This window comes from Vulpes lagopus, chromosome 8 (assembly GCF_018345385.1).
Source record: "Vulpes lagopus strain Blue_001 chromosome 8, ASM1834538v1, whole genome shotgun sequence".
Lineage (NCBI taxonomy): Eukaryota > Metazoa > Chordata > Mammalia > Carnivora > Canidae > Vulpes > Vulpes lagopus.
Genome location: NC_054831.1, coordinates 83,352,914 through 83,376,941, shown reverse-complemented (window position 1 = coordinate 83,376,941; position 24,028 = coordinate 83,352,914). Strand labels below are relative to the sequence as shown.

General features: G+C 45.3%; 1 protein-coding gene and 1 long non-coding RNA gene across 4 annotated transcripts in view; one reads left to right on the top strand and one right to left on the bottom strand.

The window, feature by feature from the left end:
- Positions 1–21,093, bottom strand: part of LARP4B (La ribonucleoprotein 4B) — a 95,498-nt gene extending 74,405 nt beyond the window's left edge. The window contains exon 1 of one of the 2 annotated variants that reach the window (XM_041765913.1): positions 20,830–21,093. The gene's annotated coding sequence lies outside the window, so the exon portion shown is untranslated. Of the gene's footprint in view, positions 1–19,903; positions 20,161–20,829 lie in introns of those variants that run through there. The other variant, XM_041765914.1, reaches the window with a different exon arrangement.
- Positions 21,094–21,325: 232 nt separating this feature from the next.
- Positions 21,326–23,640, top strand: LOC121497615. 2 transcript variants are annotated; one of them, XR_005989527.1, is made up of 3 exons: positions 21,326–21,384; positions 22,669–22,748; positions 22,939–23,640. It is a non-coding gene; the product is annotated as an uncharacterized LOC121497615 (long non-coding RNA). The 2 variants fall into 2 exon arrangements; XR_005989526.1 differs by lacking the exon at positions 21,326–21,384 and having other exon boundaries at positions 22,133–22,748.
- Positions 23,641–24,028: the final 388 nt, after the last annotated feature.

Here is a 24,028-nt window from a genome sequence, read left to right as displayed (position 1 = left end):
ATCCTTTGCTATGCAAAAGCTTCTTATCTTGATGAAGTCCCAATAATTCATTTTTGCTTTTGTTTCTTTTGCCTTCGTGGATATATCTTGCAAGAAGTTACTGTGGCCAAGTTCAAAAAGGGTGTTGCCTGTGTTCTCCTCTAGGATTTTGATGGAATCTTGTCTCACATTTAGATCTTTCATCCATTTTGAATTTATCTTTTAAACAAAAGTTCTTAAAGATCTTCAGGGCAGCCCAGGTGGCTCAGTGGTTTAGTGCCGCCTTCAGCCCAGGGCCTGATCCTGGAGTCCCAGGATCGAGTCCCACGTCAGGCTCCCCCCGCATGGAACCTGCTTCTCCCTCTGCCTGTGTCCCTGCCTCTCTCTCTCTGTTTCTCTGTCTCTCATGGATAAATAAGAGCTTAAAAAAAAAAATCTTCAATAATGTTTAAAAGTGTAAAGAGGTCCCAAGATCACAATGTTTGAGAACCACCAATATAAGACAAAACAAAACGAGTCCTGATGTACAGATCCTCAATGTTCCCGGAGAAGAGACATCCTATGCTCATGGATGGGAAGACATAGTAGTCTTAGGATGGCAATACTCCACACATCTACAGTCAATGCAATCCCACCTGCCTTTTTTGCAGAAATTGATGAGCTGATCCTAAAATTCCTATGGAAATGCAAGGGACCCAGAATAGCCAAACAATCTTGCAAAGAACAAAGTTGGAAGACTCACACTTCCTAATTTCAAAACTTAGTACACAACTATACCAATTAAGATAGTGTAGTACTGGCACAAGGGGAGACATACAGATCAAAAGACAGAATTCAGAGTCCAGAAATAAACCCTCACATCTATGGTCAGCTAATTTTCAAACGGGTGCCAAGACCATTCAATGGGGAAAGAACTCTTTTCAACAAATGGTGCTGGGACAACTGGATATCTACATGCAAAAGAATGAAGGTAGACCTCTACAACACTCTCTCTATATAAATTAATCAAAATGGATCAAACACCTAAATAAGAGGCACCTGGCTGGTTTAGTTTCTGGAGCATGCAACTCTTGATCTCAGGGTTGTGAGTTCAAGCCCACATCGGATATAGAGATTACTAAAAAATAAAATAAACTAAAAAAACCCCAACAAACAACACCTAAATGTAAGAGCTAGAATTACAAAACTCGGAAGAAAACACAGGAGTAAATCTTCATGAGCCTGGATCAGGCAATGTCTTCTTAGGACACCAAAAGCACAAGCAACAGAAGAACAAATAAATTGGTTTTCATCAAAATTAAAAAATTTGGGCTTAAAAGCACACCACCAACAAAGTGAAATGGAAGAAAATATTTACAAATTATATACCTCATAAGGGACAGTGTATATGTACAGAGAAAGAAACAGGAGAGTGTGTTCCTAAAACTCAATTGTAAGGGGCAAATAAGTAAAAACAAAAAAACCCACAAGAAACAAACAAACAAAAACCCCAGCAGAGTATGAATTGACATTTTCCCAAAGAAGACATATAAATGGCCGATAAGCACATGAAAAGATGTTCAACATCATTAGTCATTAGGGAAATGCAAATCAAAACACGAAATACCACTTCAAACTCACTGGAATGGATATAATCAAAAAGACAAATAACAAGTGTTGGCAAGGATGTAAAGAACTGGAATCTGAATACACTGCCGGTGGGAATGTAAAATGGCATGGGCACTTAGTAAACAGTTGCAGATATTGAACACAAAGTTATCATATGACCCAGCCATCCCATACCTAGGTACATACCCCAGGGGACACAAAGCATGTATCATCACCAAAACTGGGTACATGAGTATTCATAGCAACACAACAGCCAAAATGTGGAAATAACTCAAAAAGTAAACTATTAGAGGTTAAATCCTTATTTTCATACTCGTGTTTGGTGTACTTCAGTAGATTTGCGAATAACAATGATAGAATCAGTTTGAGAATTTGATAATTTCTAAAACCATCAAAATAAAGTTATCATTCTTTTAAACATGAATTTTTTTTCCTGCTTACAAAAGGGTGGTGTGTAAACACAGATGATGTGTCTGTGTACCAGAAATGCAAAAAGAGAAAGAATTAGCATTTGGACCTCCGTTATGCAATGATTACTCTAAGTGCTTTACTTGTCACTGAATCAACTTCAATTCTTACTGCTATCTCCTGCCCACTCAGCAGACTGGGAAAATGAGTTGAGATAGCTCAGTCAAGGTCGCAAAGCCACGTAAATCCTCTTAGTTAATCCATACATGCACCTAATAATTTCTGCTCTTCAACTCTATGTGCCCAGTGCAGGCCGCTCACCCTATCAATCCATGCCTGAGTATGCCCATTAGGACACGACCACTAAAGTACCTGCAGTTTTCTGAGCTGGTCTTCATTCCTTCTCTTCTATGCTGATAATTCATAGGCATCAGTGCAGAGATTATGATTTTTAGCATTTAAAATAAGCACTTTTTATTTTATTTCTAAATATTTTATTTATTTATTCACAAGAGACAGAGAGAACAAGAGAGAGAGGCAGAGACACAGGGAGAGGAAGAAGCAAGGCTCCATGCGGGGAGCCTGACGTGGGACTCGATCCCAGATCTCCAGGATCAGGCCCTGGGCTGAAGGCGGCACTAAACCACTGAGCCACCTGGGCTGCCCAAAATAAGCGCTCTTTAATAAACCAACATGGTGCCTAAATATAAGCCAAATACTTCAACTTTTTATACAACAGTGACCTGACTCAATGCCAAAAGAAAAACTGGCCGCATTGAGAAATGACATGTTGCACCTCCCTGGGGAATTTTCAAATGTATAGGTAAGTTTTTGCTTTATGAGTTGACCTTGAAATGTAAACATTTCATATGAGATGAGATTCTATTACATGAGGGCCAAATAGAAGACCTCTTTTCTCAATCTAAAAACATTCTTCTGAAGTCACAAGTCACCACTTCTATGTTCACCCAGCCACTCAAAACTTCCGTCTTTGCACATTCTATTCTTTTTGCCTGAAATGTTCCTCCTTCTTAGGCGGCTTCCTTCCCATTCCTCTCTCACTCCTTCTCCATGGACTCAAAGCCTTCTCTGTTTCTCAGGCACTGGCCACATCTGTGCTTCTCAACCCTACTATTCTGAGTCTCTTAAAGGAATCCATGTGTTTCACCTCCTTATGTATAGAACACGCAGAAATATGTATCCCACCAATGATATGTTACAATTGACCCCCCAGAGAGTCCTGTCAGTAATACTCACAGGTGGTTTAGCTGCAGTATTGCCCAATACCACCAAATATTGCAAATATCAATATTTGCAACCACAAAATGAAGGAGGAGTCAAGTTTGCTAAGGCATCTTCTAACTCCACTACTTTACTGTTGGGAGGAAGGAGTTCAGGGACAGAACCTGAGCAAAGGAGTTGGACAATACAGACATAAGTTCTAAGACAACTCCCACGTAACTCCTAGGATTATTTTACAAAAGAAGAGTAAATGAATATTCAACAAGTAAAAACAGTTTTATCCAAATATGGAAAATGGGGGTGGGTTGAGAACTTCAGAGACTGCCCCAAATTAAGTACTATATGATCCCCTTTGAGAATTAGAAAAGCCAAAATTTGTTACTTTCAATGTCTAAACATAGTTTGTAGAAAGACAGTTTACCTACAAGACCTCTGAAAATAAAACTCTTTGGAAAAAAACAGAAAAGGTCAATGAAACTAAATCAAATCATTAAAGCACAATTATCGCATTGTAGGATTTGGAAGGGCATTTGTTAATACTAGTAACTTTCCTTTAGAACTCGATATGCACACCTCTAAATGGAGGTATAAGAAAATTAAATACCATAATAGGAATTACAGTTCCCATTCGCTTGCTCTGTGCTACAGGTTGCATTATATTGTTTATCTCACGGCCGAGCAGCTGATAGCATTGCTCTATAATATTTAAAACGCACATTCCTGTCTTATGGCAAATTAGTCTATGTACCTTCCACAGCACCTTACAAAAATCATATATCCAACTGAGTCTGCAGGCTTCAAGAGTAGGGACATCTAAAGTGCAACAGACAGCTGTGTCCAGGACAGCAATTACTCTGGCTCTTTGTTTTTTCCAGTTCAGTATCACCAAGCTTTCTCACAGTAACTGTGGCAAAGACATAGGTGAATGAAAGAAAGGAACCCAACCTTAGCAGCTGCTTAATTACACATTGGAAATGGCATCCAATAGGGAAAGAGTCCTAAACAGATGCTGCCAATAAGCCTTCAGATCAATTATTTTATTTTATTTTTTAAAGATTTTATTTATTCATGAGAGACACAGGCAGAGGGAGAAGCAGGCTCCTCAAGGAGAGCCCAATGCAGGACTCAATCCCAGGACTCAGGGATCACATCCTGAGCTGAAGGCAGACGCTCAACTGCTGAGCCACCAAAGGCATCTTCAGATTAATTTTTTTTTTTTTTTTTAGATTAATTTTTTAAACTTCCTTTTACATGTGTACACCTGTGCTTCTACTAAAAGATACAGCTGCAGGAAAAAGTAACTTATTTTTTACAGTTCAACCTGATTCTGCTCCTAGAGAAGGCATAAAATCAGACACAAGACACACTTATTTCTCAGCCACATAAGGACTGGAAAAGTATCTATGTGAGAAATAAACCCCAAAAGTTACACTTAAAAATCTTCCCACTACTTGCTTTTTAGAATTTATTTCATAATTCCACACACACTACGAGAAAGGTCCCTTCCAGCTTTATGAATGAAGTGGTTCGTGGCAGGGCGCCTGGGTGGCTCAGATGGTTGTGTTGACACTTGATTTCTGCTCAGATCATGATCTCAGGGTTGGGACATTGAGCCCTGGGATTCGTGCTGGGTGTGGAGTCAGCTTAAGATTCATTCTTTCCCTCTCCCTCTGCCTCTCCCTCTTACCACATAGAAGAGAAAAGAGAAGAGAAAAGAGAAGAGAGAAGAGAAGAGAAGAGAAGAGAAGAGAAGAGAAGAGAAGAGAAGAGAAGAGAAGAGAAGAGGGGAGGGGAGGGGAGGGGAGGGGAAGGGAGGAGAGGGGAGGGGAAGGGAGGAGAGGGGAGGGGAAGGGAGGAGAGGGGAGGGGAGGGGAATGGTTCATGGCAATGTTATCGTGGAGAGTTCAATTATTTGAAAAGATCATTTTACTTAGAATTCTTGTTAAAATACCATACAAAACAAAAAGAGAGTTTAGGTTATCTCATTAACCTCTGGTTGTTAAGTATTTTTGACAATCTCCAAGCAAGGAGTCCAGTATTTGGTTATAAGGAAGCCTAAATAAAATATCATTTGAAGTAAGTCAAACAATATGGAGATGAAAAATCCTATCTCTTACTTTGTAATGGTTACTTTGTAAAAGAGGGTGCAAAGCTGAGGTAGGTGGTCATATCCTTAGAGATGGGACCTTTCTGCCCTCAAACTAGAATGTCTTCCGCTGACCATGAGTCATTCCTTCTCCAGTAGAAGAGCATCTCCTCAAGCAGACACACACCTTTTCACTTAAGAGGAGATGGAAAGGGCAACAAACCACATTAGGCCTACCCTATATAGGGTGCAAGCTCAGCTAATCTACACACCTGCCAAAACACCATCAGAAGTGCTGTATCAAACCTGCTGCCTCCAAGGACACAATGCAGCCATTCTACTTCCTGTAACCTAAAATGGAAGAAGTAAAATACAGGAAGAGATTTTTTTCACAAAGATGTTCAATTCCACAGTTGAAAAGCTAATTGTCCTGAGTTCAGCCTGTTTTTAGAACGCATTCTGACTTCCATTTTCCCATTAAGAACCATTTCCCACGTTGCAAAACCACAAGGCCTGGCCAGCCACAGCTGCCACAGTAGCAGACCAGGCTGCCAGCCCATGACACTGCTCTGGTCCTATTCAGGGCCCCTACTCCCTGCATCATCGGCTCATCTGCTGCACAGGCACTTTCGGGTCAGTGTGCACCTCTACTTTCGCCATTTCTTCCCTTAGCCACACACAACCTCCTGATAGCAAGCCAAGTCTAGAGTCCAGAAAAGAAAAAACAGCTTACTGCTGGCATTTCATCTGTATTTTTCAACTCATGGACAAAGAGCAGAACTTCCTCATTCAATCTCTATCAGAATTTATTTTTATCCTAGGGAATTGCGTATATGTAGCTTTCCCTTGCTTTATGACGCAGTTTTGTTAACTTCATTTTGAACAGGGGATCGTATTCTTGAGATGATCCACGTTCTCCCAAAAAATCTTCACCTTCTCTCATTTACATTTGAACTCAAAAAATGCAGACAGCCAAATGTAGTATCGTTATATACCTGCACCTAGGAAATGTCAGAATCAACACCACAAAAAAGTCTTTTAAAAGACCCGAAGTCGGGATCCCTGGGTGGCGCAGCGGTTTGGCGCCTGCCTTTGGCCCAGGGTGCGATCCTGGAGACCCGGGATCGAATCCCACGTCAGGCTCCCGGTGCATGGAGCCTGCTTCTCTCCCTCTGCCTATGTCTCCGCCTCTCTCTCTCTCTGTGACTATAATAAATAAATAAAAATTAAAAAAAAAAAAAAAAGACCCGAAGTCCTCTTCAAAAAACGAACTCTAGATAGGACTCTGGATAGGACATTGCTTCAACCCTTTTCAAAGGAAAAGTCTCCATTCACCCCAATCTTCTTGTGCATTTTCCGTTTCTTTGACAACTGCCAAAAACATTTTATTACCCTTCCCAATTTACTGTCACATAACTACAGCTTTTCAACTGAAAGCAATGACACTGATGTAAGACAGGGATGGTGGTGAGCAACCCTAGAAGTCACGCATGTTAGCAAACGACAGAGCATCGAGCTTGGCAGTGGCTCAGAGCACACTCAACCCCTGTGCTGCTCCAACTACGGCATGCTGATTATGCCTAGGAGGGCACCAGAAAATCCGAACAAGAGGTGATAAAATTGTCTGAAGTCTGGGACTATATATAAAGTGGTGTACAGGGGCTCAGTCAATGAAGCATCTGCCTTCAGCCGTCACGATCTCCGGGTCCTGGGATCCAGTTCTGCATCAGGCTCCCTGCTCAGCGGGGAGTGTGCTTCTCCCTCTCCCACTGCCACTCCCCCAGCTTGTGCTTACTTCCTTGAACTGTCAAATGAATAAATAAAATCTATAAAAATAAAAAAAATAAAGTGGTTTAAGTAAAAAAAAAAAAAATTTTTTTTTAAACCAACACAACAGGGGATGCCCGGGTGGCTCAGTGGTTGGGCATCTGCCTCTGGTTCAGGGCGTGATCCTGGAGTCCCCGGATCCAGTCCCGCATCGGGCTCCCTGCATGGAGCCTGCTTTTCTCTCTGCCTGTGTCTCTGCCTCTGTGTGTATGTGTCTCTCTCATGAATAAATAAATAAAATCTTAAAATAAAATAAAACCAACACAACAAAAACTTGTAAACCTGACACTGACAGACTATTTTCACTTCTTCACCCTGTAGTAGACATGTAGTTTTCAAGGATGTTAAGTTTTTTAAAAAAAGCTTTGCTTTGGGAAAAGGTAGTTCTGACCTATGTTAATCAATAACCAATATGTCAAAACAAAGCAAGAACACCTTGAATGTATAGTTTTCTCCAAATGAAGGACAATGAAATTCAGGGAGTCATGAAAACATTCCCAAGGGTATGTGCTGGGCTCTAAGTCAAGAGCTGTTTGATCCAACAGATGGTACAGATAAAGATGACAACTTACCTTCCCCAAGTCCTCACTACAGACCCACAGACATTCCCTAAAATCCTGTTATATGAACAGGCAAATCATCTTCCTTAAAAATTAAAGGCCATGGGGCACATGGGTGGCTCAGTTTTTAATTGTCCGACTCTGGATTTGGGCTCAGGTCATGATCTCAGGGTCCTGGGATGGAGCCCTGTGTCAGACTCCACACTCAGCGGGGAGTCTGCTTGAGAGTCTCCCTCTCCCTGTCCCTCCCCTGCTCACGCTGCTTGCCGCCTCTCCCTCTCTAATAAATGAATAAATGAATCTTTAAAAAAAATAAAATAAAATACCATTTCACAGCTTTCTATGCGGTGATAAAATATGTCTCATTTCAAGACTCCCATTAATGTGCATCCCTCTTTTCTTGAATTTGGTATTCCTAACAGATGCATATTTCTTAGCACTTTGGTGAAAGAAAGGGAAATACTCTGTAACAATCATAATTCTACATAACTCTTGAAAATCAGACCTCATAAGTCAAGGTGAGGGACCCAAATACAGCCTGAACGTAACTTGAAAAAACTTTATGAAAATGAACAAGTTTTTCTCACTAGTTTATCAAAGGTTTGAAGAAAAAATAACATATTAACTGAAGGAGCACTGGTCCTCCACCTGTGGTCTGGATCCCATTTCCTCTTTTCCTGTATCTTCAGTTCTTCCACCCAGCACTGTTCAAAACATGTGTTGCCTAGCCATCACCAAGAAACATACAAGGGAGACAAGTGGGAAGGACAGAGAAGCAGGGACAGGGATGGACAACAGCACGGGGCCAGCGGCCTCCCAGGCAGGATGCAGCCTCTCCAAGGACGCTGTTCTGACAAGATGGCCTATGGCCTGCTTGCTGCTAAGATGTACCCATGGCCTCTCTTCCTCAGCCTGCAGGCATGCTTTCCTCCTCCTCCTCCCTTCCCATCTGCCATGATGCTTGTCTTCCGCACAAAGTTCAGGAAAGCTCTCTTGCCCTTGTGACTGGAAGTAACTGTACATTAAAGTAGGCAACCCTGAAAACTGACACATGAACCCTTAACCACTTTACCTTGCATATGCCCCTTCACCTGGGCCTTTTTCTTAGACTGAGCCAGTCCATCAGACCTTTTCTTTCTCACACAAACCACATCCATAATGCATCACCTATGTCTCTGTCTCTTTAAAGTACAACTTAGTTTAAAAAAAAAAAAAAATGAATGGTATAGTCCTCCTAGAATAATCATTCTCCAGTTTTTTATAAGTATCTTACCCACACACCTAAGTTAATAGTTTTCTTAGTGATTTGTTTTTAATGAGACACTCCAAAGTTTTCAAATTAGTTCTCATAGGAGTATTTCTACACTATTTTTATCAGTGTCTACTAATCAAATCTTTAACTGCAACAAGTTCCCGAATGAGTTTGGGAACACACTGAACTGGCTTTTGTAAGTGACAACTTAACTGATAGGTGGAGAAAGAGGGCAGGGGGGAGCAGGCAGCGGGCGACTACGGTCTCCCTGGGACCGAGCCGCATCTGCAGCTCCTTCCTCTCCGGGCCTGACTTGTGCTCCTCTGCTCCCGTTCTCATGGCTTCAGTTAACACCACATGCCGAGTATCAGTGCAACTAAGCAAGCATCTGATGAACAAACATGACCTACAGACTCCTCCAAGTCCATTGTTTAAAAAAAAAAAATCCATTCCCACCACCCTTCTCATTTGAGACAAATAAAAACTGACAATCCCTCCATCTCAAAGAAAGACAGCATATCATCTACCCAGCTGCCCACACAAGAAACCTACAAATACACCTTTAACCTCTTCCTCTCACAGCAGCCTACGTCTCCGTCTCTATTACTCGTCAACTGCTCAGATAACCATGGTCTCTGAACCAAATTATTACCTCAACTTTTTCCAGGTCTCCAACCCACCAATTCTTCACAGATGGCCTTTCTGAAACAGGAGACCGTCCCCCACCCTGTAGTCTGCACTTGGGACCCCCCCCTCCACCTGGCCCCCTGCCTGGGTAGCAAACCCTTCACACCCAGTGCACGTCAAATGCAGGCTCTCCAATGCTGAGTATATTCCTGACACAGTACCTGGCAGAGTAAAATCTCAGGAAATACGTGTTTAGTCACTGTGTCATGCAATAAATACTCAAGAAGAAATTCTTGTGTTTAAAATGATGACTCCAAGTAAAAGCCTCTGTTGCTGCATACTACAAATAATGTGTTCATGTGGGAAAAGGCAGTACTTTGAGGTTGGGGCAAAATCACTGTGGGTTCATTTTCATTTCATATACTCTCTAGATTATGTGTATATGTGTCCATCTGTGTGTACTAGGAATCTAAACATACAGAAGAGTTAAATACAAAGTCATGTTGACAAAAAAAAAATCATATTTCATTATCAAAATAACAAATCCTACAAGTTCCCAAGTGGCAAACACATGCTAAAAACTATTACTTGTATTGAAGGGAGAGGTCAAAGATTTTTTTGAGAATCTGCTGAAAGCTGAGTCCTTCCACTGGAAAAACAGACATATATATATACCAGAAATATTAAAAAGAGACTCAGAAGTTCAAGGACTTACGAACAAAAGGCTGGGCATCTGAGGAGGGGGTCAGGATCAGGGGCTCGAGGCTCGCCCAGACCCCGACTCCCCGCTACCTGCTGGTAGAGCCCCTGGGAACTCATCTCACCTGCTGTGTGCATGTTTAGGGCAGGCACAGCAGAGACTAAACCAATACAGTCATTACTAGTCACTAGGCAGCCAGAGGCTGGACCTGCGGAGCCATGAAACCACACTGACTCACAAAGTAGCAGCCAGGGCCCAAGACAAGGTATGACAACTGAACACGCTTTCACCTTTGCCAACATGACTGTGCTAATCAGAAAATAGTGAAATACAATGAATATCACCTAAAATGAAGTGTTCCTTAACAAAGTCACACTACTCATAAAAAAGAATTTAAGGGATCCCTGGGTGGTGCAGCGGTTTGGCGCCTGCCTTTGGCTCAGGGCGCGATCCTGGAGACCCGGGATCAAATCCCACGTCAGGCTCCCGGTACATGGAGCCTGCTTCTCCCTCTGCCTATGTCTCTGCCTCTTCTCTGTGTGTGTGTGACTATCGTAAATAAAAAATAAATAAATAAATAAATAAAATAAAATAATAAAAAAAAAGAATTTAAGTTCCATAGTTGGGAGTTCAAAAATATATACTACTTTAGATAATCCTTCAGTCTGATATATACAAAAGGATATGTATTCTAGGCATACTATCATCTCTATTTTAGAAATAACTGGATAATAATCCTCAGCCAGTTAGGATCATAGTTCAACAGATGAACCTAATAACACCATAAAAGTTCCAAGCGAACTATCAGAGTCAGCATCGGCTCCAGTAATTCTGAATGACTCTTCAGCAAGGTAAATGAACTTTTCTCAGTCCTGGGTGTGGGGTACCCCAGCTCCAAGGATACGCACTATAAAAAGTACTATTAAAACTTTCTGGTTAAAACCAGCATTTCTGCAGCTTAGCTGTGCTGTGTGGCACAGGCCACCAATCTATCAGGTTACCTGGACCTAACACATATGTAGGACACCTAAGCTTTCTAACAGTTGGGTCTTGTTTGCAATGGATTTAGAAGCAAGTAACTAGACAGACCCCATTTTCTCCTCTTGATCATGTGATGGGAAGCAAACTGTCTCTAGGCCTCAGTTTTCCAAAGAGCAAATGAGGTGTTCTGAAAAACAAAAACAAGCAAGGATTTTGGGTCCTCTGAATTCTAAACCAAATACATTGCTGAGGGTGAGAACTGTGGCAATCTGCATTCATTTCTCACATTCTGTAGGCAAGATCCAGGCTGTTAGGAAGCAAGGAAAAGTGTTGTTGAGGAGGGTAAAGGCCAGGAGAGGTGATATAGTGCTCACCCAAGTAACCCTCTCTTAGGTCTGAGCTCCTCCTTACCAAGAAGAGAGAAGTATGAACACAGGTTCTGACACATCCAAAGCCTGAACATGAACCCTGCACCAGCAGCATGGATGTCAAGGGTAGAACTGTCTGTGCAGTTTAGGAAGGCAACCACTGAATGTACAGGAATTTCTCAAATTTTATTTCTCTAAGACAACAAATAAACTGCAGTCTTAATATGAGATACAAACTGGAAGACCTATTTGTGTCTTACCAAGTTGATTAAAGCCAGTAAGTTAAATTATCTAGAATGACAAACAATATGCTTAATTTTCTTAAATGTTATTTCAAATGTGTTTTTAAAAACATATTTTAGGGGCAGCCAGGTGGCTCAGCGGTTTAGTGCCACCTTTGGCCCAGGGCCAGGGCCAGGAGACCTGGGATTAAGTTGGGCTCCCTGCGTGGAGCCTGCTTCTCTCTCTGCCTGTGTTTCTACCCACCCCCATGAATAAATTAAATAAATAAATAAATAAATAAATAAATAAATAAATAAATAAATAAATAGATAAATACACATTGATAGCAACTTTGAGTCCTACAAAAAAAAAAAAAAAAACCAAAACAGTAAACAGTAAAATGCCAATTTAAAATTCTAGTATACAGGCCCAGCAGTTTAGCGCCGCCTTCAGCCCATGACCTGATCCTGGAGATCCGGGATCGAGTCCCACATTGGGCTCCCTGTGTGGAGCCTGCTTGTCCCTCTGCCTGTGTCTCTGCCTCTCTCTCTGTGTTCTCATGAATAAATAAATATTTAAATAAAATAAAATTCTAGTATACATAATGTTAACACTTTCACCAATTTCAGTTTTTGAAATCCTACTGTTCAGAAGCATATTTTGTGAATTCTGTAATTAGAGTGCCACACAGGAGTGAGCCCAGACAGGACACCAAAGGCAGAGAGCCCTGGCTTTGCCACCTGCTAACTCGCTGTATTGTGCATTGACCTTAAACTTACTTCTGTGAGCACGGGTATGAGTGTCAGAGCTCCAAAATCCTAGGACTGCAACAAGAGTTACACTCTTCTCTGGCAGTTATTTTCATAAACAAGTTATCAAGTCTCAGTTCATAAAACAACAGGCTCCGAGAACGACTGTCCTAGAGTGCTAACCACACTCACACTGAAACTGTATGAATTGCATTAAATGAAAGGTTTCCCTCCTTGTAATTCCACAGTGAAAAATGGTGCTGATGAAAACAAAATTTTCTATGCAACTGGATTAAGGCTGATTAAATGTACCATAATTACGATTAAACACTTGGTAAATATATTGTTTACAAGTTTTCAATAAACTTACCTAACTGCACCAATGCACCAGAATGTAAATTGGAAGTTAATGATCCAGCTTTTATTTGCTCTGCTCATAAAATCACCTACTAATAAAATTTGTGGCCATATAATAACCCTGGAAAACATCTGATCTATGGCTTCTTACCTTGAACTGTAATCTTCAATTTCATGAAAAACTTAGAGTTAACAGATCAAAAACCTTCACAGTGACAAGCACACTCTCAATATTCTGAACTTCAAAGGAAAGCACCAACAATGTCCCTGGCCCGATGGAGACTACTAAAACTTAGGGTCATTTAGGACCTCAAGGCACTCTTGTGCAGGAACGCAATTCACTCTGCCAGTGCAGTTTCACCGGGTCACAAAGACGTACATTCTGCACGCCTGACTGCTTCTGCAGTTGTGTGTGGCAAATGTATTTTCTTCCCCAGTCCATTCATGCCTGGGGTTAACTCTCCTGCACAGAGGCCTAAAAGGGAAGGATTTCAGCAGAAGAAATGTAAACATCAACATATACAAAGAAGTGTGAAGAGCCCCAAGTGCTGTGAGCTACTACACTCTTTGGACCTTTGCTCTTCACTGAGGCCCGCCCTGTGTGTGAGGTGTGAAGAACATACTGCTGATTCATCAGTTACTCATTTGTACAATGGTCTGTACTCAAGTGACCTGTTGACAGAAAACCAGAAAGAGCACTAGAGTCTGAAAACAAGAATCTCTGGAGACACAGATATTGATCAAAAAGGAACATGGAACTTCTAGTAATCCTAGGGAAAGTTTCATCCAAAAAGTTTATCCTAAATTTCTGCACTAAATGACAACCAGCATACTATCCATTATTTGAATGTTTTACCTCCTGAAAACAAGTAAAGGGAAAATGGTTTTGAATTCTAAATGCCTCGATCTCTAAAAGGTAACTTTCCACAGGGACTTCAAGTCTCCTTTCAAAGGTTCACACAACTCCACGACTCTGCAGAGTAGAAAAAAGCCAGACAGTAATGGATGACAGTACTATATAGTCTGGGGGATACATACATATATCTACAGTAAAACAGGAATTACACCGATGGTAAGGTTTAAGGATGAAAGAGATAATGTAATCAACAAAAAAAGAAATGTTCAGAAAGTAGCCTTTGAAGAACAGGTTTTAAAGGACACAATATTTTCAGAAAAACATATTTGAAAAGGGGATGTTTAACATGTTCAGAACTGTAATTAACTTATAAATTTGTACTGAACCGATCATGTTTTTACCCTTTTTTTTTTTTTGACATTTTGACATTTGACATTTTGAGCTTTGACAATAAAACAAAGCTTTTTGAAAAATAAAAACAGAATTGGGGCAGCCGGGGTGGCTCAGCGGTTTAGCGCCACCTTCAGCCCAGGACCTGATCCTGGAGACCCGGGATCGAGTCCCCACGTCGGGCTCCCTGCGTGGAGTCTGCTTCTCCCTCTGCCTATGTCTCTGCCTCTCTCTCTCTCTCTCTTCTCTGTGTATTCTCATGAATAAATAAATAAAATCTTTAAAAACAAAAAAACAAAAAAAAACCAAATAAATAAATAAATAAATAAACATTATATCTATCTAATACAAACCAAAGAGTTTCTAAGCAAGCTATTCTTCATTTAGGCCAGGGCTTGGCCTTTTCCACCGTGACAAACACAAGCGCCCTCCACCTCGCTCCGGGTCGAGTAATACCCGTCAGTGTGTGCCCTTCCCTTCCTCTCCTTAAAGCAAAATAATCACTTAAAAAGGCAATTCTGGTCATGTAATTCTCCTGCTGAAAACCCTCCAAGTGCTTTCCACTGTCCTTAGGATACAAAGCAAAATTCTCACCTATCCTGAGACCGCTTAAATCCTGTGCGATCCAGCTGCTACAACGACAGGCCCTCCTTTACTCTCAGCAAATCCATGTGCTGAGAGTCGCTGACACCGGTCCTCTGCCCGGCAGGCTAACTCTGCCCCCACACTCTTCCTCAGGGAGCCTCCTGGTCCTCTCAAGCCTACAACAGCCAGCCCAACGTATATGGCTCTCATCTGTGGTTATGTGGTCATTTACCTGCCTCCATGGACTGTGAGCTCCAAAAAGGAGGGCAATCCATCCCTTTTGTTCATCATTATAACCCAAGGATTTATTCATGAATTATTTAGTGACTATTCTGTACCATTCAAAGGTCTGCGTTCATGTCAGTGAACAAAATAAAACCCCTCACCCTGAGAGAGTTAACATTCGAGCACCAGAAGCCAGACCCTACATAAAATATGGAAATTACACGGTATGTTATAATGTAGTAAGAGTTACCAAAAAAAAAAAAAGAAGCTGGGGCGGGGAAAGATGAGGGGGCCTGCCACAGGATGTGCTGAAGCAATACAACTGTATACAAGAGCGAGACCACTCAAGGGAGTGTGGTGCTGAGAGCCATCAACACATCTTGCGGATGGAAGCTGCAAGAATCCAAATGCTTGTCTGCTTGGCTTTAAATAAAACAACTCACTTTCCTAAGCCCTTCTAGACCGCAAGCCTTAGAGAAAAGTTCTGGCATCATTTGTCTTTGTGTTGCCAGTATCTTACTGATCAAAAACACCTGCTCAAGGAAGGCATGAACTCTGTGTTTCCTACCAGACCCTGTGGCAAGGACTCTCCACAGGGAATGAAAAATGGAAAAATCCAATGAAGTTTAAAACTATGTTCCCACTATTGTAATTGGTTTGTTTTAGGGTAATATAATTTAATTTTAAAGCCAAAGAAATTGGCATTCGTTATCAAGAGGGCAAGTTTTTGTTTTTTTGTTTTGTTTTGTTTTTTTATGATAGTCACACAAAGAGAGAGAGAGAGAGAGAGGCAGAGACATAGGCAGAGGGAGAGGCAGGCTCCATGCACTGGGAGCCCGACGTGGAATTCAATCCCGGGTCTCCAGGATCGCGCCCTGGGCCAAAGGCAGCGCTAAACTGCTGCGCCACCCAGGGATCCCCAAGAGGGCAAGTTTTTAAAGACTAAGAACGCAATCTATGTCACATGACTAAAGGACTCCATCCAGGGGCACCTGGGTGGCTCAGTAGGTTAAGTGTCTGCCTTTGCACGGGGTCATTCCTGGGACTGATCCCCACATCATGCTCCCTGCTCAGCTGGGAGCCTGCTTGTGCTCTAATAAATAAAATATTTAAAAAAGTAAATAAAAAGGGGCACCTGGGTGGCTCAGTGGTTTAGCCTTCAGCCCAGGGCATAATCCCGGAGTCCTGGGATTAAGTCCCACATTGGGCTCCCTGTGGGGAGCCTGCTTCTCCCTCTGCCTGTGTCTCTGACTCTCTCTCTCTCTCTGCGTCTCTCATTAAATAAAATCTTTCAAAAATAAAAAATTTGAAAATTACTCCATCCACAATGCAGTATGCACTACATCACTATCAAATCACAAACATTTTGTAAATATGACTGTGCACTTTCTATTGCACTCATTTCAAGTGAAAATTTTTATGTTTACAAAGGCATGCAATTGTACAATCTGCAAATCATTTCCTTACAACCGAAATGAAAGGTGTCTTTAGACACGCCTTTTTCCATCTAGCTGAGCAAAGTTTACTAAACATCTACAGATGGTCCCCAACTTATGATGGGTCAACTTACAATTTTTCAACTTCACAATGGTGCAAAAATGATACACATTCGGTGGAAACTGCACCTCAAATTTTCTTTTCTTTTCTTTTCTTTTTTTTAAGATTCTATTTACTTATTCACGAGAGGCAGAGAGAGAGAGAGAGAGGCCAAGACACAGGCAGAGGGAGAAGCAGGCTCCATGCAGGGAACCCGACATAGGACTCGATCCCAGGTCTCCAGGATCACGCCCTGGGCTGAAGGCAGCGCTAAACCGCTGCGCCATCAGGGCTGCCCTGTACCTCAAATTTTCAACGCTGATCTTGCTCCAGGTAGCAGGCTCCCTCCCACTCAGCCCCACAATCAGAGGAATAACAACCGAGATTCACTGACAACCGTCCGGCACCCATACTGCCATTCTGTTTGTCACTTTCACTACAGTATTCAATGAATTACATGAGATATTCAACACTTCACGAACAAACAGGCTTTGGGTTGGATGATTTTGCACTAACTGCAGGCGAATGTTAAGTGTTCTGAGCAGGTTTAAAGTAAACAAGCCTAAGCTGTGATGTTAAAGGTTAGGTGTATGAAACCCATTTCCAACTTAACAGTATTTTCAAACTACAGTAGGTATATCCTAAGTCGAAGAAAGTCTGTATAGGGTACCTGGACCTAAGTTGGGCAAAGAGATTACAAACCAAAAAAAAAAAAAAAAAAAAAACCCAGAAAGGATCGCACCCACAAGGAGCTTACATTAATTCATCAGGTGCTGTGCCTGACGTGCTACAGAAACAGAGAAGCACTCTAAGCACCTTAGAAATGAAGGCAAGGATTCCTGAAGGACTCCTGAAATACCTTTATAAGGATGGATTAAAGAGCAAAGTTAAAAAAAAAATTCTATTTCAGGCAAAGAAACTACAGAGAGCAAAGGCAACAGCATGGTTTTGAGGCAGAGGCAGTGGTGAGGCGAGGCAGCCTGCAAGGAGGAGGCAGAAATGCCCAGGGCCCTGGAGCCTGGCCCTCAGCGTTTCTCACTTATTAGACAGGGGACAGTCACTGATGAGTTTTTTAAAAAGGCCTGACAACCAGGATATGCCTTTAAAGCAACCTCTGGCCATAGTGGAACTAAAATGGTGTGCTGTAAATGAAAGAGACACTTTATTTTTCTCACACAAATAAATGCTACCTAACTTGCAGGTTTCCAAGCCAATATGTGTGCATATCAGATTTCGTAAAGAACACTTTCACTGAAGCTTAAGTCCCATCTCAACGATTATTAAAACCCTCTCCAAAGATTAAGTAGCATGCTTTCAAATTTGAGCTAAATATGAAATGCCTTTTGTGTTAACACAATGTACTCCTGACCCAGGTCTCACTATCAGGGAAGTAGGGAGGATGCTGAAGAGAAAACCGGACTGTGACAGAAGGCCCAGAAGTGGTGGCATCACTCACCTGCAGCCCTTATAACTCAGCCATGAAAGCATCACCAGAAAAGTGCTGAAAAGACAGTTTATAGAACTATTAAAGGGACAATAGGGACTTTGGGGCGGGGGACGATAAGGGAAGGAGATGTGAGCCAAGTTATGACTTCTCTTCCGCTGTTCCTAAAGGTTAAAGACACTGACATGCAGAAAAAATAAAGTGTTGGAATGTTAGGGGAAAAAAAAATGTCCACATTGGAGTTATTTTCCTTCCTTCTAATAAGAGAACCTGATGGCTCTCCCTCTATAACTCCATATTCCTGTAAGAAGCTCCAGGGGAAATACAGTTGCTCTGGGGAGATCACCGAGTGCACCAAGCAGCAGCAGCCTGAACTGAAGCAAACTACAATCATATCTGGTGAGTTGAAAGCTCTCAGAAGGCAGTGCCTCATTTACTGTGTACTCTAAAATTAGCTCTTACAGAAAAAAGAGAACTCTTCACAGGATAAAGTTTTAGAAAACAGCATAAGCAACAATGCCCAGCAACAGTGTCTGTTTTTAACAATGTATTTTCCATAAAAACAACTTCAGTGTTTGTTTTCTTCTGCCCATTAGAAACAGGTTGAGTCAATGGCCTTATAGGAGGAATGACAAGAATATACTGAGATTTTCTTGCATTTATCTGAAAAAAATCCTTAAAGGAGAAAACTCTGTGAACCTACAACCATGGATTATGAAAGCATACTTAAAACTTGTGCCTTGAACTTGAGGACAATAACAATCTAAAGTAACATGTATCTACACAGCTTTTAAAGATCTCTAGGGACCATCCTAAAGACAGCACATGTTACTAAAATTAGAAGACCTAAATAATAATCCTACTTATCACTATGGAAAGTATGAAGCCCAGCATGACACTCTGAAGTAACAATGGAAGCAGTCCGTCGGCCACTTCTCTTGGTTAACACGGACCTCAGGTCTCTCCCTACAAAAACCTGTCAATACGGTTGCAATCTACTCATGGGAGTGGGGCTCCTCCAAGGCACGGCTTATTCTATTACTCTTAACCTGGTGCTCCTGCCTTGCACTTCGTATTTCAGAATTAGGATATGTGAAGACTGTTAGGATAGACATGTTAGGATATGCGAAGACTGTTTCATAAAAAGAAGTGACTAGAATGTTTTCACAGAGTTTAATTAGGTCTGTCAAAATTGTGCTTATTTGCAGAAATCATCCTTAAGTTCAATAAATTTTCCAACGCTCAACTTTTTTTGAAGCACGCTCCCTAAGGAACCCTAAGGAAAAATAAAATCTTTTATTTTAAATAAAATCAAGTATCTCCCTCAATGTGCTGCCATTTAATTTCAGCTACTCTTGTACAGAATGCATTAAATGAACGCTAGCACTCACATTATCACCTATTTTCTCTCCGGCTCCCACTCAGATATAGAAGTCCTTTGCTCAGAATACACATTTTATCCTCAGAACTTGCTTTCTCTGCCCAAATACATGGAATCAAACAAAAACAACCCCCCCCCCCCAACAAACAAAACCGAACAAACAAAAAAACTGTCCAGCAAATCAGAATGGACAGAGAAAGAATACTGAAAACAGCAGTGCGGTAAATAACACTTTCAAGTTTTCGTTAAAAAAAAATCGAGTAATGAAAATAAGCAGTAAAAACGGCCCAGACGGACTTGCTGGGACAGCCCTGCGGGGCTGGATGAAGAAAAGCGAAGCAGCAGAAGTCACCGCTTCATCAATAAGAAGCCAGGACATCCTTTCATGGAAACAAGTCAGCTCCCATTAATGTTCCAAAATACAGAATAAGAAGAGTTCGAAATGTCGAACCCAAAAGCAAGTTTCAAAGGAAATGCACCAATCCCCTTTACGGCTGAAATGATGAATAAGCTTGCTGACCTGATGCCTCTGTGGGGATACCCCGCCTCGGCAACCCGAGCAAACCTGAGTTCGGAGGGGTCACCCGCGGCCGGATTCAGGAAACCGCCTCCCGGTGCAGAGCAGAGCCGAAGCCCCACGCACCTCGACTTGTGCAGAGGAGGCAGAGGCCAAGGCCAGCCGACGGTAAATTAGAGGGAGGCAGGCAGGTGGGGAAGTGTGCAGATTGCACAGTGCGCCGCCTGCACCGCAGGACGGGAGCGGCGCCCCCACCCCACCCCACCCCCTGCAAACGACAACTTCGCACCTATTTCGAGCGCATTGCAAATTCTCCACGCAACTCGAGACCAGCTTTAAAAAAAAAAAAAATACGGGAAGAGAAGAAAAAAAACTTTCCAGAAGGAAGGTAACTTGCAGCCCCTCCCCCCGTCCCCCCCCCACGCTTGCTCGGCTGCCCCGCTCCGGCCCCACCGCCCGGGGGACACGACCCGCGGCCGGGAGCGGCTCGCACGCGCCGGCCAACTGTCCGCCCGCCCGCCCGCGCCCGGGAGGCGTCGCGCTGCAGGGGGAGGCCGGGCGCCGACCCCTCCCGCCGCACACCCGCCGCCCCGGCGCGGCCCGCACGGGCTCCCACTTCCTGGTGCCCGGGTCCCCGCCGCTCCCCGCCCGGCCGGCGGCGCGCGGGCCCCGGGCGGGCGGGGCGAGGCCTCCGCAGTGCGGGCCGGACGGCGGCGCGGCCCTGCCCCGGCCCCGCGCGCCCCCGCCCGCCCCCCGCAGCCCGGCCCGGCCCCGCAGTCCCGCCCCGCCCGGCCCGCACTCCGCCCGCCGCGTCCTCCGGGAAGATGGCGGCCCGTGACAGGCGGGCGCGCCGCGGGTCCGAGCGGGCGGCCGGGGCGGGGGCGCGGGCGGGGGCACCCCGCGGCCCGCCCGCCGCCCGCCGCGCTCACCTGTCAGCAGCGCCGCCGCCGCCCGGCCGCCGACCGCCGCAGCCCCGGTGCCCGGCGACCGCGCCACACGCGGACGGGCCGAGAGGGAGGGGCGGGGAGGGCGCGGCCGGCCCGGACGAGCGGCGGGGGCGGCGCGGCGCGGGCTGGCGGCGGGCGGCCGCGACTCCTTCCCGTTTCGGGCCCGAAAATGTCTCAACCTCGCGACTCCGGCGCCCCAACGCTCCTTCCCGTTCGCATGAGAACACACAGCTCCCGCTTCCGGGGCTCGCCGGAAGTCCCGCCCCGCGCGCCCGCGCGCCCGCGCGCCCTCGCACTCACCGGCCCCGCCAGCCGACTGGCGCTCAGCGCCCGGGAGAACCTCACGTCATGGCGCCGGGGCGCCCCGATTGGCTGCGCGCGGCACCAGGCCCGCCCCTCCGCTTCCCGGCCTTTCCGTGCGCGCGCCCCTGCCGGCGGCGCTTGTGATTGGCGCGGGCGCGCACGCAACCCCGCCCCGCCCCGCCCCGCCGTCGCCCCCGCCCCCGCTGCGACCTGGAGAGGCGGCGCTGTCGCGGGGTACGCCGACTCCCTCCTGGCTCCCAGATAGCGGTCGGCCGGCGCCCTCACCCCCTCACCCCCTCACCCTCTTTACCCCCCTCTCCCCGGGGCCGCGTCACCTTGGGGCCGCGATCCCCCCGCCCCCTCACCTCCTCACCCCGGGGCCGCGCCCCCCGCACCCCTCACCCCCTCACCCCAGGACCGCGGCCTCCGCCCCCCTCACCTTGGGGCCGCGATCCCCCCGCCCCCTCACCTCCTCACCCCGGGGCCGCGCCCCCCGCACCCCTCACCCTCCTCACACCCCTCTCCCCGGGGCCGCGCCCCCCGCACCCCTCACCCCCTCACCCCAGGACCGCGGCCTCCGCCCCCCTCACCTTGGGGCCGCGATCCCCCCGCCCCCTCACCTCCTCACCCCGGGGCCGCGCCCCCCGCACCCCTCACCCTCCTCACACCCCTCTCCCCGGGGCCGCGCCCCCCGCACCCCTCACCCCCTCACCCCAGGACCGCGGCCTCCGCCCCCCTCACCTTGGGGCCGCGATCCCCCCGCCCCCTCACCTCCTCACCCCGGGGCCGCGCCCCCCGCACCCCTCACCCTCTCACCCCCTCACCCTCCTCACCCTTCACCTCGGGACCGCGCCCCCTGTCCCCCTCACTCCCTCACCCGGGACCGCGCCCCCCGCCCCCCTCACCCTCCTCACCCCTTACCCTGGAACCGCGCCCCTCACCCCCTCACCCCGGGACCGCGCCCCCCCTTACCCCCCTCACCCCCCTCATTCCAGCCCCAGGCCCCTTCCACCTGCGCAGAGACACCGGGCCCTGAGCGCCCTTGGGCCAGGCAGAGGCCGGGTGGGGCAGGGGGCCTGGGGCTGCGCTCCCTTCCCCGTCCACCTCCTGGGAGCTTGCTGCCTGGCGTCCTGCGTCTACTCCTGAGTGTTGACTGCGCCGACGTAGCACTTGAATAGGTCCGGGTGGCGGGAGTTAAGACTTAGGAAGTCTTAGCTGGGTCGCTGTGGCACCCATCCCTGCACCTGTGCCTCTGGCGCGCCTCCTGGCCGGGGTCGAATGCTGGCAAGTGTGCTTTCCACTCCCCTGTGTTGCTTGGCGTCGGAGCTGGGTGCCCCTTGCTTTGTGATACGTGGTCACGTTCTAGCTCTAGGAGCCCTGCAGGTTAAATCAGGATGTTCACAGCAGTGACTTTAATGGGCTTATGGAAAGTGTTTAAAGCTCAGTTCCCCAGAGGACGGGTGGGGCCTGTTGGGACCCCTTCTCAGGTGCGCCTGTATGCTTACCTGCACTTACCAGGCCCTGCCTCTCCACTGCGAAACCACCCCCAGCCCAGTGATGTGGACCATCTTGGAAAGATGAGGAGTTCTCCGAAGTTGGTAAGTTAGACTTTCATGGTTTTTGCTTATGTCTACATGCAGGCAGACATTGTGACTCACAGATGCATTCCTAAATTGTAGAAAAGGCCAGTAACCTAAGCAATAAGGGAGTATTTTATATTGAAATGACATCTCCTGTTTTGTAGTTACATTGTATGATTCTTCCTCCTTCAAAACTGGCTCTTTGTAGATATCACAGCTGTCACAACGGCTAAAATCAACAACACGAGAAACAACAGGTGCTGGTGAGGCTGTGGAGAAAGGGGAGCCCTCTTGCCCTGTGGGTGGGAACACAAGCTGCTGCAGCCACTCCGGAGAACTGTGTGGAGGGTCCTCAAGAAGTTAAAAATAGACCTGCCCTATGACCCCGCAACTGCACTCCTAGGATTTACCCAAAGGTTAGAAACAGTGATCCAAAGCTGCACCTGCACCCCATTGTTCATAGTGGGATGTCCTCAATAGCCAAACTGTGGAAGTGTCCATCCACTGATGAATAGGTAAGGAAGACGATATATATATATATATATATAATGGAATATTATTCAGCCATAAATAAGAACAAAATCTTGCCATTTGTGACAACATGGATCAACTAGAGTGTATTATGCTAAGTGAAATAAGACAGATACCATATGATTTCACTTATATGTGGAATTTAAGAAATAAAGAAAAAAAAAGGCAAACCAAGACACTCAGACTCTCCACTCTAGAGAACACCCTGCAGGTCACCAGAGGGAGAGGTGGGGGAGGAGGTGATGGGGATGAAGCAGAGCACTTATCCTGAGGGTCACGGTGATGTCTGGGGATGCTGACACTATATTGTACTCCTGAAACTAAGCTCTGTGTTAACTATGCTGGAATTAAAATACAAATAAAATTTACAAAATAAAAGAAAAACTGGTTTTTGTTCCCCTTTGCTTGATGTGTGTGTTTCAAGCTGCGTTTCAAAAGAAATATCCATTTTCACTTGGAATCTGAGGTTATAACATAAAACACGGTTTTGTGGCATTTTTGCTTAGAAAGATCAGATCAATTTTAAAGAACATTTTAGTTATAAATTTCTCAGCTCATGGTCTCCCTCACTTCTCATGTCATGTGATCACAAGTTGTACCTATCCTACCTGAAAAATCATTCCTCCCTTTTAGGATGGTTTTGCTTGCTGTTACCACTGTCCTGATTTTTTTTTTTAAACTTTTATTTATTTATTCATGAGAGAGAGAGAGGCAGAGACACAGGCAGAGGGAGAAGCTCCCCTGCAGAGAGCCCGATGAGGGACTCG